Genomic DNA, 7128 nt, shown 5'->3' with positions numbered 1-7128 from the left:
GAGTGATGAGTGAAAGTAAATTTTTATTTTTCATTCAGCGACTAATTATTTTAGTTGCCAAAATTATTTATACAGCGACTAAAATTTTTTTTAGTCGCTGAAATTAAATTTTTGCCGACCAAAATTTTGGTCGCCAAAGATAAACAGTGAATTTTTATTTTTCATTCAGCGAATAAATTATTTTAGATGCCAAAACTATCTATACAGCAAATTAAATTTTTGCCGAACAAAATTTTGGTCACCAAAGATAAAAAGTAAATTTTTATTTTTCATTCAGCGACTAAATTATTTTAGTTGCCAAAACTATGAAATTAAATTTTTGCCGACCAAAATTTTGGTCACCAAAGATAAAAAGTAAATTTTTATTTTTCATTTAGCGACTAAATTATTTGAGTTGCCAAAACTATGAAATTAAATTTTTGCCGACCAAAATTTTGGTCGCCAAAGATGAAAATATAATTTTTTATTTTTCTTTCAGCGACTAAATTATTTTAGTTGCCAAAACTATATATACAGCGACCAAAATATTTTTTAGTCGCTGAAATTAAATTTTTGCCGATCAAACTTTTGGTCGACAAAGATAAAAACTAAATTTTTATTTTTCATTCAGCGATTAAATTATTTTAGTTGCCAAAACTATCTATACCGCGACTAAAATATTGTTTAGTCGCTGAAATTAAATTTTTGCCGACCAAAATTTTGGTCGCCAAAGATAAAAAGTAAATTTTTATTTTTCATTCAGCGACTAAATTATTTTAATTGCCAAAACTATCTATATCGCGACTAAAATATTTTTTAGTCGCTGAAATTAAATTTTTGCCGACCAAAATTTTAGTCGCCAAAGATAAAAAGTAAATTTTTATTTTTCATTCAGCGACTAAATTATTTTTGTTGCCAAAACTATTTATACAGCGACTAAAATATTTTTTAGTCGCTGAAATTAAAGTTTTGCCGACCAAAATTTTGGTCGCCAAACATAAAAGATAAATTTTTATTTTTCATTTAGCGACTAAATTATTTTAGTTGCCAAAACTATCTATACAACGAGTAAAATATTTTTTAGTCGTTGAAATTAAAGTTTTGCCGACCAAAATTTTGGTCGCCAAAGATAAAAGGTAAATTTTTCTTTTTCATTCAGCGGCTAAATTATTTTAGTTGCGAAAACTATCTATACAGCGACTAAAATATTTTTTAGTCGCTGAAATTAAATTTTTGGCTACCAAAATTTTGGTCGCCAAAGATAAAAGTAAATTTTTTTTTTTTCATTCAGCGACTAAATTATTTTAGTTGTCAAAACTATCTTACATTTTTGCCGACCAAAATTTTGCTCGCCAAAGGTAAAAAGTAAATTTTTATTTTTCAGTCAACGACTAAATTATTTTAATCGCCAAAACTATCTATACTGCGACTAAAATATTTTTTTAGTCGTCAATTGTGACAAATTTAACGATTAAATTTTTTTTAGTCGCCAATTGTGAGATTTTTAGCGATCAAATTTTTTTTTAATCGCCAAAAATTAATATACCCTGTCTAATAAAATTTAATAGCTAAATATTATACTTTTACTGACTAATATATTTTTTAGTCACCAATTCTATAACTTTTGATAATTAAAATATTTTTAATCAACAAAAATGTTCGCCAAAATTATTTTTTCTGATAGTGTATGTCTCATAACCACTGAATGACCTCTCTTTTTCCTGTTCTTTCAATCTTTGCATATTGCCACATCTCTGCCTAGTATTGTCACTGTCCACATCTTTTACATAAAGTGTTCACATTGGTGTGCTACTGTCACATCATCTTTCATATTTTCCAATTCTAGTATCTTTGAATGGAAACGGAAGAGAACACATCGTAATGATTTTGATAATGACAATTATCCTATTAGCTTGGTAAAATTATGAAAATAGTGCGTACATTTTACATAATGTGTCAATTTGATATATATAATTTTAATTTGTTTAATTTTGTCCTTTAATTTAATGAATTGTGTTATTTTAGTATAATAAGTAGCGATTGTTAAGTTAATTTAACAGAAAGGTAAATAATGTATCAATTTGGTCCCTGTATTTTTCATAATGTGTCAATTTAGTCCCTCTCAAAATCGAGAAAATTAAAACTACAGAGATCAAATTGACACATCGTATAAAGTACATGGACCAAATTGACACATTATTTAATATTCCGTTAAATTAATTTAAAACCCGTTATTTATTGGACTAAAATGACACAATTCGTTAAATTAAGAGACAAATTAAACAAATTAAAACTATGAAGACCAAATTAACACATCATATAAAGTACATAGACTATTTACATAATTTACCCTATTAACTTCTATTCATTTGCTGACCTTTTCCTTTGTCAATGATTCATAATTAAATCATAAAAAAATTCTAAATTGCCCATGCTAGCATGACACAACTTACTTTTGATAGAAATAAAGAGAATACAAGCAAAAAAGAATATTTTTTACGGATCTCATAATACTGACATATACCTTTTTAATATTTTGTTGCGAATTAATTGTATGTGTATATATATATATATATATATATTTGTCTCCATGATTGATTACCATATATTGAATAATCACTACAAAAAATAAAAATTTTAAAAACCAAAATTTAAGGATAAAATTATTTTTTAAGGACTAGATTTTCTTACAAAAAGTATCGTTATTATATTTTTAGTAATGAAAATTAGACATTAGTGATGAATTATTATTTTTCTCGGACCAAATTTTTTTTGTATCAAAAAATAAATCATTTTGAGAACAAATTATTTTGTATCTAAAAGTTTATTTATTAGTGACATTTTCAAAATTTTGTCGCTAAAAGTTTTATTTTTACTTTTCGAGATGATCTTTTAACAACTATCCTCACGATAATAGAAATTAGTTCCTAAATGTCTTTTGTAACAAAATTTTCAATTTTAGAGATTAAAAACTTTAGTTTCTAAAACTCTTATATGTTATAATGAATGTTAGAGATACAAAATAATTTACCTAACACTCAAATGAAAAACCTACATAGGTATGGAACTCACACTTTTGTGAATATTTAATAAAATTTTTGATAAATTATTTAAGATGTCTAGCATTTTGGCTTCCCAATTTTCAACACTTGATCAATAGGCATGTCAATGTTCAACTAAAACCTTGGCCCAAAACTTTTGACTATTTTTGTTATATTTGAATTGTTTGATGGGAGGAGGTGAGAAAAAGAAAGGGTTGAGAGGTGTAATGCACGGAGTTCAGACTGATGGATGGATAAAAAAAACTTCAATCATGTTTTTTTCAAAGCCACTCTTCAATTATTGTTAGGATAGTGAGAAAATGGAAAATGAATGCATCTCAAGTCTTTCACATTCCAATGTTACATCAGATGTGATACTTACATGACAGAGAAACATGACATTCAAAGGCGCCCATGGGCTCTTGTCTGTATAGAGAATACTACGTGCTTGCCCCTGAAAAAATGAGCAAAAAAGACCCAACATGAATATAGAGCAAAACAAAATATTTTCAAAATACCTACTGTAATTAATTGTTGTCCTGATCCAAATGGATAAACTTAGAAACTAATCTTTCATTTATTCATAAGATTGCCAACACACTACTACAAAATCATAAATAGATCATACTTTTTATATATGATATATGTTATTTAATTACTAGCTTTAAATTTTGTCAAAGTGTGATATTTAGGAGTGTGATTAAAATGAGTCATTTTTAATCACGCGTTTTGAATGTTATTAAAAGAAGATTCTATCACATGTTATGTGTGCGATAATAAATATTCAGATCACACTTTTTACATGATAATAAACATTTAGATCACACTTTTTATGTATGATGTATAACTACTAAAATTTGTGATAATAAACATTTAGATCACATATTTTAAGCGTGATTAATATCTAATAAAATATGTGATTAATAAGAAAATAAGATCACGCGCTATATGCATTTCTCATTACAGTTAATGCGTGTGATAAAAAAATGTTTCGACATATTTGAAGAATAATCAATATTATTTTTGTACGCATTTGAAAAATATAATATACACTATATACTATCCTTTGAATCACAACCACATATTAAATGGAATAATGTCATATATTTCATAAATAAAAGTTGAATGTTCAAAAATATATTCAAAGTGTTCTTCTATGTTAGTCTATCTTCTTTAACTATATTTTGCATCTCTCAAATTAATTTCTGACGTGAATAATGAAATATATAACTTCATTCATTACACAATATAATTAGAGTAGACAACAATTCAAAATAAAAGAATATAAATGTAATCTCCATATCCACATAACACACCTTATAAACAATGCTAAGACAATGTAACCATGTCCGATAGAAAATAACTAACTCATTCAAATGCACCATTTTTTTCATCTACAAACTTTTCTTTCTTATCTAATAAGTTTAATTTCCACTTTTTTCCAAAGGCAACAACTACAAAAAGTAAATTAAATCCCTAGACAACATAAAGGGGTTAAACATAGGGATTGGAAATCTTTCATTACAACTATGTAATGGAGATGATTTGAATCTCACACCCAATATAATTTAACAATCAATAGGATTAGTAATTTCAAAACTAATGATTAATCAGTAAACAGGAAATAAACACTGTTAGTTAAGCAGAAAACAAAGCAACAAGGTCAATGAAAAACTTTGAATCAAAAGGTGTTGTTAATAGGAAAGGAGGTTCATAAATTCCTAAGCCATGAATTTACTTGTTCATTCTTACCCAATTTATGTACTAAGAACCATTCCGTTAACCACCTAGAGCTCAAACAAATTCAACAATATGGTGACATGAATGTTGACAATATTTGCAAATATATGCAATCCTCTACATTCTTTTAGCCACATTCATAAAATTTTGTACGATTGCCATGTAATTGTGTGGCTCAACCAATTTACAAGAAAGAAAGACAAAAAAAAAAAAAAAAAGAAAAGAAAAGAAAAGAAAAGAAAAGAAAAGAAAATTTGTGTTCAATTAAGATGCACCCAATCTTTGTCTATCATCATAATACTGCAATGCAGCTTGTTTCTGGTATTACCAATTAATAAAAATAATATCCAAATCAAAAAGTTTGACGGAAATACATTCAATCTCTTTTAATTCTCTACTAATGTCTGTGATTTTTTATTTCACATTTTGGGCACAACTAAGTAGTACATGAGCTAAATGGTTTCTGAAAACTAACACTCATATAGACCTACCAATTTACAAGAAAGAAAGACAAAAAAATAAAAATAAAAATAAAAAAATAAATGAAAAAAAAAAAGAAAAGAAAAGAAAATTTGTGTTCAATTAAGATGCGCCCAATCTTTGTCTATCATCATAATACTGCAATGCAGCTTGTTTCTGGTATTACCAATTCATAAAAATAATATCCAAATCAAAAAGTTTGATGGAAATACATTCAGTCTCTTTTAATTCTCTACTAATGTTTGTGATTTTTTATTTCACATTTTGGGCACAACTAAGTATTACATGAGCTAAATGGTTTCTGAAAACTAACACTCATATAGACCTATTAGAAGCAGCAACATTTTTATTTTAATAATAATAATAATCATGTAATTACTAAAGCATATTCAAGGGTGGGAAGTAGACACTATCTCACTTTAGGTCAATTGTTAGAGTACACTTCAAAATTGTAATACATAAAACTTCATGACAACTTGTCATGATTAAATAAAACTCTTAAAATCTAGCAATTGAAGAATTGATAATGAAGGCCTCCAAGTTTAACAGAATCCAAGTGTCAATGTCAATAGGATATGTACATGGAAATGAAATAAAACAGTAACTAATGAAAATTCTAATTAGAACCTACACAATTATCGAAGAAATAGATGTACAATTCCAATGACATTTAGATTATCAAGTGTTGCCATAATATTTCATTAAAATACATTGCACAATTCTTCACAAAAATTCAGCATCATCACCAAATTTTTATATGCATATCCAAGATAAATTTTTAAAGAAATTATTTAATAGTTATAGCTTTAAAAATTAGAGCCCTAATGAATCTTTTTTTTTTTTTTTTGTAAACTAGGAAAAATATTGGCAGTAGCATGTGGTTCACAATGATTAGCTACTTTCAATGATATTAAAACAAATTGGAGGAAATCAAACACAGTTTGCAAACATGGACCAGTGCGTCCTTAAAAAAATTTATTCTATGTGACAATAAAACAAACATGTATTACTGAAAGCAACAAAAGTACATTAATAGTTAGGTGAGTGAGAGGTAACACATTTTTGAAAATTCTCAATAAATTAAAATTGGACTTTCCATAGTTTTGCATGTTACCAACTAAAGAGAGCACCCACATGCTAATTGAACCAAAAAAAAGCAAACTGAATGTTCATATCTTAATATTTCATGCATAACAATACAGAAGAAATCAATATTAAGCCATAAAATATATTTAAAAAAAAAATCAATTTTACAATGTAATGAAGGAGAATTGAAATGCAAGTCTTGGATTTGTGATGGAAATTTTTTCAAACATAACAACTCAAACCTGGTGAACTAAGGATTCTACATACAAGATAATGAAATGAACGTTCAACTCTAAAATACTCAACAATATGGCAATGTTTCACACAGGTATTTTATCAAACACAAGAAAGGCTTCTACACCGTTTCCCTCTCCCAACCCTCTTCTGGCTCCCTAACCTCTTCATTCCCCTTAAGAACCCCTATCCTACCTAGTTACACTTCCCTTTCAGCCCTGTGATATCCCTGCTCCGCATTATGTTAATTAGTCCTTAATATGAGCATGATTATGTGTTTAATATGAGTTTGTGTGCCATTATGTGAAAATATGTGGTTTTGAATTTCTATCTGTTCACCGTAAGAATATCTGTTTGATTATCTGCTTTGGAAATTAAATTGATGGCCTTATCGGCCACAGAATCCGAAATTGATTACGCCATTGTAATTGGCATAATTTTTAGAGCTCACGGTGAAATTTAATTAAAAATTTATTCGGATCAATTTTATTAGATTTAATTGATGTCATAATGCTCAAGTTATTTAATATTAAAAAAATTGGCATTAGTGGAATTTATGTAAAGAAGG

This window comes from Camellia sinensis, chromosome 5, assembly GCF_055761805.1.
Source record: "Camellia sinensis isolate YWXY chromosome 5, ASM5576180v1, whole genome shotgun sequence".
Taxonomy (NCBI): Eukaryota; Viridiplantae; Streptophyta; class Magnoliopsida; order Ericales; family Theaceae; genus Camellia; species Camellia sinensis.
This window is presented reverse-complemented; position numbering follows the sequence as displayed.